Source organism: Aptenodytes forsteri, unplaced genomic scaffold (genome assembly GCF_000699145.1).
Source record: "Aptenodytes forsteri isolate BGI_AS27 unplaced genomic scaffold, ASM69914v1 Scaffold41, whole genome shotgun sequence".
Taxonomy (NCBI): Eukaryota; Metazoa; Chordata; class Aves; order Sphenisciformes; family Spheniscidae; genus Aptenodytes; species Aptenodytes forsteri.
In genome coordinates this window covers 1,009,201-1,019,509 of record NW_008796211.1, presented here as the reverse complement: position 1 = coordinate 1,019,509, position 10,309 = coordinate 1,009,201, and the positions used below count along the sequence as shown (strand labels likewise).

At 39.1% G+C, this 10,309-nt stretch overlaps 1 protein-coding gene across 10 annotated transcripts in view; it reads left to right on the top strand.

The window, feature by feature from the left end:
• The first annotated feature begins 908 nt into the window (after positions 1-908).
• MEF2C (myocyte enhancer factor 2C) overlaps positions 909-10,309 on the top strand; it is a 139,408-nt gene continuing 130,007 nt past the window's right edge. For 7 of the 10 annotated variants that reach the window (XM_009288266.2, XM_009288269.2, XM_009288263.2 and 4 more), the window contains exon 1: positions 911-1,116. The gene's annotated coding sequence lies outside the window, so the exon portion shown is untranslated. Of the gene's footprint in view, positions 1,117-3,653; positions 3,762-10,309 lie in introns of all 10 variants that reach the window. The other 3 variants (XM_009288264.2, XM_009288265.2, XM_009288268.2) reach the window with 3 other exon arrangements.

The following is a 10,309-nucleotide window of genomic DNA, read 5'->3' as shown; positions in this document are numbered from 1 at the left end:
ACTTTTGAAATTTTTCCTTAAAGTTGTTTGAGTTCATGACATAGTTTTCAAGGAGAAAATGGAGTACGCAGGTATGCTACCACCGATCCTGGCAAACTTGCGTTGGTGATTCTTTTTTTTAACTCTGTGATAAAACTGATGCAAATTACACCTTTCAATCACCAGAAGCCACTTCCAGGAAGAAAAAAAAGGGGGGGGGGGGCCCAGATATAAATACCCTTACCTTAATCCAATAAGAACAAGAACACCAAGTTTTGATCGCTTCTCTCAGAAGAGTCTCCATTTATTTTAGCTCCCATTTTAAAAGTGGTTGGTTCCTAGATTCCCACCGTGTAAGTGCTATGAACATGTAATTTTGACATTCAGCCTCTCAACACTGCATGCTTTCTAATTTTGGGAATGAGATTAATACCTCCTATTTGAGAGGTTTTAGTCTTCTAATATTTCTTTGGATAAAAAAGCACAATGAGCTAGCGAAAAGAAAGGCAATCAACTTTAATACTTAACACAGTTTAATAACCCGAATTGAAATGTGTGCTGTATTTCCGTTTAAAAAAGTTTCCTTCCAGCCACAATTAAGAGAACAAAACCCCGTCTCGTTCAGAGATTATTCTTGGAATACTGTAATTTTAACATCTATGTAAAGGAGGAAAGCTTTCTGCCCCGTGCAAGCAATTTGGCCTGCCTTCTTCTCGAAGCAGCGATTCCTGGATAAGGCGACCAACTTGATATTTTCCATTTGAACTCGCAGCGTACTTTGAAGGGGGATGGCAATGCTGTGTTCGTTTGCCAGCGCTGACAAAGGTCTGCTCGTCAGCGATACCTTTTACAGCTAAATTTACTCGGGAGTGACAGAAGCAGGTGAACCTTGGTCTGCCAGACACTTGTGCGCCCGCATCACGCAGCCTACAGGTCAACAACCCAAGGAGAAAAAGCCCGGGGCTGAGGAGGAGAGGGTGAGTGAGGCAAACACAACCCAAACTGGGGGGTTTCTCTTCAAAGCCAGCTGGTCTGGCTTTATTCTACAGGAATTTTTTTACCTGCCAGTTTGATCCACGAAGCCCTCAGCAGGTGCTGACGGGTACAACTTCCTGGAGAAGCAGAAGAAGGGCACTGGTGAGTTTTAATAGAGAAAACGATTAAAAAATGATTCTTAAGTCTTTGGAGTTGTTCTGCTTGCCGCAGCACTGGGTGATTCAGCTCCAGGCTCGTGGCTACGCTCGCAAAGCTTTCTTCAAGAGAAAGCAGATAAGCTTTGTAGCATGCTTCCCATTTTATTTGATATGGTGCTTGATTTTAGCCTCTGCTGCCAAGAAAAGTTTCTTGAAAGTGGCTGGGTATTTATAGTCAGTTTCTTTCAAACTGTTTCTGTGAAGCTGAATGGAAAGAACATAGAGGATTACATACAGGAACACCAGAAGCCAGACAGCACTGGGGGTGTACTCTGTGTCCCCTCCATCTGACTCCTTTAAAATAAATGAGTTATCCTGGTAATTTCCAAATAAATAAAAAGGATGTGTTGTCTGTAGACTGTTCCCAGTATTTGGATCTTCAGCGGATGTTCCAGAGCCTTAGAAACTCCTTCTGAACATCAGCGTAAGATTACTTTGTAATAAATAAGGGAGTGAAATTAACAATCTTTAGAACATTTTACAGACTTGGTAAATCAAAGGATTATAATGCAAAACTGTTGGTAATCAAAGGATTACACTGCAAAACTGCTGCCTTTCACTAAAGTGAAAAGGTAAACTACAAAACAGAGGCTACATGACAGCACTGCTTGGCATGATGCTTTTTAAAAGATATCATGAATTTACACGATTTTCCTTATTTTAAAACCACAAATTATGCTCGTGTGTGTATTCTTTAATTTGCGTAAGAGCTGGGAAACTAGACGAAGGAAAAAAAAAGATTTATTTTTCTAGAACAATAAGATTTCAATTAATGTGAAAATGTAGGAAAATGTGACCACATGTTAAAATAAATATTTTGGAGAGGAGAAAAGCATTTTTATTATGATTTCTATTTCAAGAACTCATTCTTTTAACTTTGTTTCACAGTATTCATTACAAATTGTTGTGTTAACTTGAAAACATTTATTCGAGCAAGTAAACAGACAGAAAACTTGACCATATGAATCTTTTTGAGTAAACAGATTCCATATTCACAATCCACATGCACACCACAGAAGACACTAATGGGAGAAAGGAATCATACGTCAATATACAGTTAGACTACTTCTGTAGTGAATATTCCCCATATGTCAAAATAAATTATTTATCAGCAATGGACAGCCTAAGATTAGGCTGAATAATAATACCTGAGGCCCTTTTAAACATCCCTGATCTGTGATTTTTTTCAGCTATGCTGCTTGGTGTGGGACCAGGACAGTTGACAGGGAACTCCAACCTCAGCAGTGGTAGATCAGGCCTTAATCCTCATCCATTTTCCTCATTTTGGGAGGCAGGAAAAGCGCAGCAGAGATTATTTTTGTTTCTGGAATGTGCTATATGAAAATAATCACAATTTTGTTTGCCGCAAGAATATCCTACTGTATGTGAGAATAAAAGACTAGTAGAATAAAACATTACTAGTCAAAGCGTAAAGTAAACCTCTAAATACAAAAGATACTTTCTTGGATGAAGTATGAAACATAAAACAAAACAAAAACCCCAAAACTAGAGCTGCCTTTAAACTAAGCAATGCCTGTAAAACATCGCTGTTTCATGCATAACATTTGTAATGTATGGAAACCAAATCCCCTAAACAGCCATTAAAACCAAGCACTGTTAAATCCGAAGACAGTAAATAGAAACGGCAGTTCCTAGAGTTAACTAGACATTGTACATGCTCCACTAACCAAGAAAAACATATAGGCTCTTTGGTTTAGAGCCTTTAATTCTGTATACTGTAAGTTCATTAGCATTTTACTGTATTGATTTTAAAGGCTCAGAAACAGTAATTAATGTGACAAACTCCTGGATAATTTCATGAAATTCCTATTCTATATTTCACTGTATTTGGGGAAAAGGGTATTTTGTAGAAGAAAACTTCAGTACAGAATGCTTTACTTTTCTAGAAAAAGATTGTTTAAAGTTGCAAAAGGTGGAGATTACACACTAGGTAATTTATACCATTAAACTTAAATGAGTGCCCCTTATCAGTCTGTTTCTTATTTTTCTCATCATCAGAGTGAAGCACATTAAGTGAAATTCTAAAATATTTCTATTATTAATGAAATACTGAGAGATCAAGAAATAGGAAAACGTTATTTAATTCACTGAAACTTTACTACTATTTCGGTTAAAAACAGAATCAGCCCTAAAATGCCTGGTACACTCATTTATTTCTGTACTAACTATTCCCCATCAACTAAGAGGTCTGTTGTCTGTTTTGTAAACTAGGGCAGTTTATTCTACAACTATCTTTTTATCTCTTTTATTTTGAAAAGCTACAGTCTAGCTCAGCTTTCAACCACATGTTTGTCTTTTTCCCATAAATTCAAGCTTTAGTGTCAGGAAGACATCTACATTAGTTATTCCATAGTGCGTGTAAATATAAAATGGGATTTAACCACAAAGCTTTGGCAAAAATCGCAATTTAGTGACTCTGTGTTATGTTCTTCAAAAGTTAATTCAAGGCTTTTCATGCAGTGTTACATAGTATTTTCAAAGCATACTGCGCCGCCTTCTCCTTTCACTTACGCTGGTGAAAACTGGACACTTTCCACTGAAAGCAATGAAGTTGCATTTGAAAGTTAGGTAGGAAGATGAACTGCATGGTAATAATTAGGGGGAAAAAGTAGGATGAATTGCCTTAATTACTGCTTCATGTATGAGCACTTAAACCATGCAAACTTTCCATTTTATATTTCTATTATAAATTTGAAGTGTGTATACACTTGTGCATATAAAGTGTGTGTGTACGTACATATATGTAAGTACGTATATATACATTTCAAATTTATAATTATTTTCCCCTCGGTACAGTAAGCAAAATCTTATTCTACAAAATACATGTAACTTTCTTCATGGACTTTTATTAACTCATTTTTTCGTTCAAAAATTCATTGGTTCTGAGACCGCCTCCCTGAAAATCAAAGGAACACACGCACGTTAGGAAGCAGTGGAGAACCCTCCTTGCCAGTCCACTGGCAACGTACGGAGCCTGCCTCCCCTCTGGGGGCCCGGAGTGTTGGCAGTGGCCCCAGACGGACGGCTCTGCAGCCGCTCCCCACCCCTGCACCCCACTGCGGCCCACTCCCATGCGAAGACACCCCCGGCATTCCCACACCGCTCCCAGCGACTGCCCGCAGCTCCTCCCTGCTATCCCATTTCAAAAATGCTGTTGCACTGTACCGTTCACCATAAACAAGGTAATGTGGACCGGCCTTGCAGCATATCCCTTGTCACAATGTACAGATACACAAACTGTTAACTGAGTTGCCTTCTCCAACGAAAGTACTAACAATTTATTGCACAGTTAAATTGGGTTTTGTTCCTTTGAAAGCAACTCGCATTATGAGGCAAGTCCTGAAAGCACCACTTAAGAAATCTTCAATAAAGACAAAAGCAACAGTGTGTTCTACACGTAACTCTAAAGGCACTGGATTCTAAATCAAGTTCAGTAAATACAGCTTACAAAGGATAAACATATAGATTTAAGCTAAGGTATACTAGTTTGCTGGAAGCATGTAAAATAACTGCACAGAATGAATGAAACAGCAATTACTGCTTCGTTCATAAATATATATAGTAATGCTAGTTCTACATATATACTTGCAAGTTGTGCTCACAGCATATGAAGTTCAATCTAATATTAATGTAGCCGATGCACTGTACCCTGAAACATGACAGCATCTGTCAGGACAAAAAAAAAAAAGCTGAATAGTATGATACCCAGCTGCTAAGGATTAATTCAGCAAAACAAATCTTCCTGTATCTGGGTTGTCTGGTTTTTGGTTTGGGGTTTTTTTATTTAAAAAAAAAGCTCTCCCCCAGTAATTTTCATCTCTCTCTACTTTCTTTTATTGCTATACTAATAAAGTTACAGAAGTATACAAAATCGACGGTTCCTATAGTTTTTGTTATAGATATGTGCAGCATTCATTATTTTTTCTTTGCTTTCTTAAGTGGTGGCAGGATACTCTCTAACCAATGTAACTATATGCAAATAGCCCTTTCCCCAGTATCAATCCATCTCCTGAGTTTGACACTATTGTAGAAGAATGCTTGGTAATAACAAATTAACATTGTGTGCAATAATTATAAAAATTAATGAAGAGCCTACTAATGTTGAGAAAAACAGAAGAGATTGTGAAATAATCTACTTGTATATCAGGAGATAGTTCCTACCCTTAGAAAGATATGGCTATCCATTTAATTATGTGTCCTTGCACTGACTGACTTCATTAACCATTCAATCCTCAACCACTATGCTAGCGATAGCACTTTAGATCCTAGGCACATACAACCTCACTGAAATGAGGTTTTGGGTTGTATTCTTCCTCAGAAATATGAGGGAACTGGCTCCCACGTAGGGCAAAGAAGCACTTGTTCCTTGGTTCCTGGGAGAAATTATTCCTTAAATAGTTTCAAAACTGCTGGGTTTAAGCTGCAAAAAAAGGATGCAGGAACTCCTCACTGAATCTCATTTTAATCCAGAAATTCTTAACCTGTCTACCCCTATCAGTGACAGTCCTTCTTAAATTATTTCTGCCCATATGCCTTTTGCCCCACCTTCATCCTACCTGAATGTCTAAGGTATATCATTAGATATCCTACCCAAAAGACCCTTCGGTCTCACTTAAGAGCTAGTCAATCTCCTAACTCCCTTCCAGATACGTACCTGTTCTCCAGCCCTTTCTCCTTTATACGAGTCACAGCCAGGAGGACAACTAAGTCATGTCCAAAGATAATAGCGGAAAGGGGCTTTACAGCACAGACCCTCAGACTGCTGTAGATTTAAAAGGTAAAGACAAACACTAGTGCCACCACAACTTACTTATTTAAGTGTTACTGAGAGTTTAAAAATGGAAAGGGTAATGACATGGTTAGTGGGTCAGTTCAAGAGGTTTCAATACATATTTGATTGGAGATTAATTGGTTAATAAAAAAAGAACTGAAGTTGTCTCTGTATGGTCCTTACTTGCCTGACGAAAACAATAAAAGGTAAAGACAAACACTAGTGCCACCACAACTTACTTATTTAAGTGTTACTGAGAGTTTAAAAATGGAAAGGGTAATGACATGGTTAGTGGGTCAGTTCAAGAGGTTTCAATACATATTTGATTGGAGATTAATTGGTTAATAAAAAAAGAACTGAAGTTGTCTCTGTATGGTCCTTACTTGCCTGACGAAAATAACAACCCTCAATTTCAGAAACTTCTTTTAGTTCAGAAACGCTTTGATTTAGTAACCAGGTTTCTTCTCCTTTAACCGTGTCAGTGTAGCTATCTGTAAAGTCATCGCTGAAATCAGATCTTGCTGGTCTGATTGGTGCAGGCTTGCAGAAGGTAACAGACCAGAAATGGGGACTTAAATCTGTCCGCACCACACAGGAGCTGTGCAAAGATGCTCAAACTAGATCATACGACAGCAACAATAACTTCAGATGAAATACATCTACCAAAGTACATACCCAAACATGACCTCTGAGGCTTAGTTTCCTTTTAACCTCGGTAATATCAACTTTTTAAAGTGCTTCCATGGGAAGAGTTATAACCAATGACATCACAGCTGGAGGCTCATGGAAGTTCTAATATAGACGAACATAAGTGGCACAAGCACATCTAAAAGCTGACCCAACTATTGTGCAATTACATTTTATGGCCACAGAGGTTACAAGTTCTTCTTCACTTATCAACAAGAGCTGTCAACCTTCAAAAGGCCTCTCTAAAACGTCTAATAAAAGTTTTATATTAATTATTGTTTTGATAATAGAAATATTAGCATTACAGCAGCACTTAGAAAACACATTTACGGATCAACGCTTGTGTTTGGAGCTGTTCAAATGCAAAACAAAAACATTAATTTAGTACCGAAGAGTTTACAAACACTCAGAACCAGTGCATCTTCTCAAAACGTCCAGAGAATAACCTATTACTTCTTGATATCTGCATGCAAGCATACCTGTATAAAAGTTTGCCAACAATACCTTTTTCCCCTCATTCCATGTACTAATCTATTGCTATTGTATTCTACACTCAATTTATGCTGCAAATATCATACAGCATACGCTGTTACAACAGGCAGGATGATTGACCTTTAAAATTTGCATACCACTTATTCCAACTTTGGTTCCAGAAAGTGGTATGCAATTGGAAAGAGAGGCAAATTGTCAGAGAAACAGTCAAAAAGCTGGGTGCTTATCTAAAATATATCTCACAGTCTAGTCTGGAAACTCCTGAGAACTGGGTTTCAAGGAAAAAAAAAAAAATAAAGCACATTTCCTCTTCTAGTTGGGAATACCCTAACAGCAGCCTTTCATGTGGCATGTTGGAATCTGTATCTGTAGCCAGGACAGGGAACCATAGTGGCCTTCAGCAACAGGAGATGAAGTTGACCAACGTTTTTCTACCCTTAGAACAGGTTTGGTTTGAATTTTGTTTCAATTGTGGCTAGGGGTCTATCCAAAACAACTCTCTGCTTTGCTCGGCCCTCAAAATTACCATGAATTCCATTGTCTATACAGATGCAGATGCTGATCTAATTTGTAGCAGCTGCAGAATACTTAATTAAGCCTTTTCTGGCCATCTATGGCTGTCTGCTTCTGTATCGCATCATCATGCAGTGCGAGATAGACAAATGCTTGAGTGTCACACAATTAGCAAGGGGGTGCAATCATATTTTTTGTTTTGGGTTGTGCATTTTTTGGCAAAATATCTGAAAATATCACACTACCTTAGTCAGGCAATTCCATTTCAGGAAAAGAGAAGGAATGCGCAGCCCAAAAAAATCCTTCCCCCCCGACCTCCCCAACCTTTCCCAAAATGAAAGGGGATCACAGGGAAATTCTCTTTATTCAGTTGGGGGCAATCACATGGACAAACAAATGTGGTAGCAGGAATGAGAAAGGTGGTCCTTACCTAAAATGCTAGTTCTGAAACTTAATTTCTGGGAGCCTTTCTTCTTGGAGGGAAGTAGGGGGAACTGCCCTAGCAGAAACTTCCTTTTGAAATGACCAGCTAATGGTGAAGAGGTTTAAACCTTCTAAAGCTGCACAAATTAACCATGAAATACAAAGTTATCTTCCTCTGCATCAAGTCTAGAGGTTGTGCGAGATAACTGAAAGATAGACAAAGATTTTAAAAACCGGGACTCCCAGTGCTGTATTTTGCAGTTGGCAGGAACCCACCTGATCCCTTCTGTAAATTCAAGCAGCCCCACAGCTGCTCTGATGGAGTCTCTGTTTGGACATAGGCCCTTCAGAACAAAGTCACCGAAGCACAGCACATCTCCCTCCAGCGTGCTCTTCCGTGTTAGCGACCGAGCTGAATAGTAAAGATATTGTATTTCTTGGGCGAAGCCTGTTTAATAATCTAGGTAGAATTTAATCACAGTGGTATTAAACCATACGATAAATTACACTTCCACCAAATGCCTTGCTTTTAAAAAAAAAAATTCTAATGTTTCTGAGGCATATGAAGATGCAGAATAATCAGACTGATGAACAGCAGTTCATGAAATGACAACGTTTCCAAAATTATTCTTCAAATACATTTCTGTACTTAAACCCTATTAAGATGGGGAATTGATTCCAAATTTCCACTCTAAGCTCATATTTGATCTATTTTTATATTTTTGCATAGGAAAAAAGCCCATTTAGCTTGAAATTTCACCTAATTAACTTTATGTCAGAAGAGATTGGGGGGGTTGGGGGGTGGAACTGAAACTAGTTCCTGAGCTTTTGAGTTTGTCTGAGACTAAAGTTTTGCTTGCCGACTTCTGACTAGCACTGAGGAACTTCAAAACCCTTGATACATTTCTTCCATGCTAGTCTAGACTCACATTTCTGGAGTCCCTAAATCTCAACGGGGGAAAGGTTAGTAGGTTAAATTCTTCCTTTAGTTACACTTAAGTAAGATCACTGACTGCAAGTATCGTCCCCCTAAAATATATACGTGTATATATAAACTATATACATTCGGTGGAACGTTGTCATAGGATGATGAGAACATTTGAATGTCTTACAGAGAGACAGTGGCTGGTACAGGAACTGGAGTTACAGCATATTCAAAGATTAATTCTGAGGCAGGAATAGGATCTGGGTGGCCACTGACGTAGGGCCGAGCTTCCATTTTAGGGTCTCATTTGAAACCTGTCAGAGTGTATTGGATTTCAACAGACTTCAGGGGACTTTGGATGTGGTGCATGAGCTCCACAGCTCCCTGTTCCACGCCAAGCATGAGATTCAACGTTTCTATAGCTGTTAACTCCTTCAGACGCAAATTCAGCCTCATTTTCAAACGAATGACAGACCTTAAGTATTAGTTTATTTCTAAAAAGCATGTGTGGCAAACAAAAAGAGCGGTTATCACTAGCTCCAGATCTAATATTAGCCTGTGTTGTCATTCACAAAGTAATAAATACTATTTTTACACTTTTAGGACAATTTTAGTAATCTCTCATCTTTGAAAGAAAACATTTGTCTGCGAAGAAGTTACCTCCTCTCTCTAGTTTTAAAACACTTAAAAAAGAAACAAAACAAATATTACAGTAAAAAAATTCTTAGATAAAAATAATCTTTGGACAACTGTTTGTGAGATATTTAAAGGACAGTATCAGCTTGCAAACTACAGTTTCAGACACTGCCTTTTGTAACAACGAAACACTTCAGATTACTAGAACTGGATCAATTTATCAAAACCAACCTACCCCCTTTTCGTTGTTGACTTAGCGCGTTTGGCAGCCTTTTTCCCCTCTACAATCAGTCTCTTCCCTGCAAAGGCCCTTGAAAATATCGGCAAGGGAGCACGAAAAAAAACCTCACTTTTTAAAAAAAAAGGGGGCGCTGAAAAAACAACTTTCCGAAAGCCTGGAAAGTAACAGATAACGCCCCAGATTAGTCCACCTCCGAGCTCTCCATCGAGACCAGAAACGCAATTCACGCCATCCTTCCAGACGTTGCTGCACCCCCTCCCGCCACGGGCCGCAACGCGTGCTCAGGCGTGGCCTGCGGGACACCCGACAGCCTCCCGCCAAGTCCCCGTCCCAGCATCGGCCACGTACCGCTCTAACCGTACCGGCCTCGGCCCTGCTCGGTGCCCCACGCCACGCGTGTGGCGGCCCTCCCCGCAGACCTCTTGCCC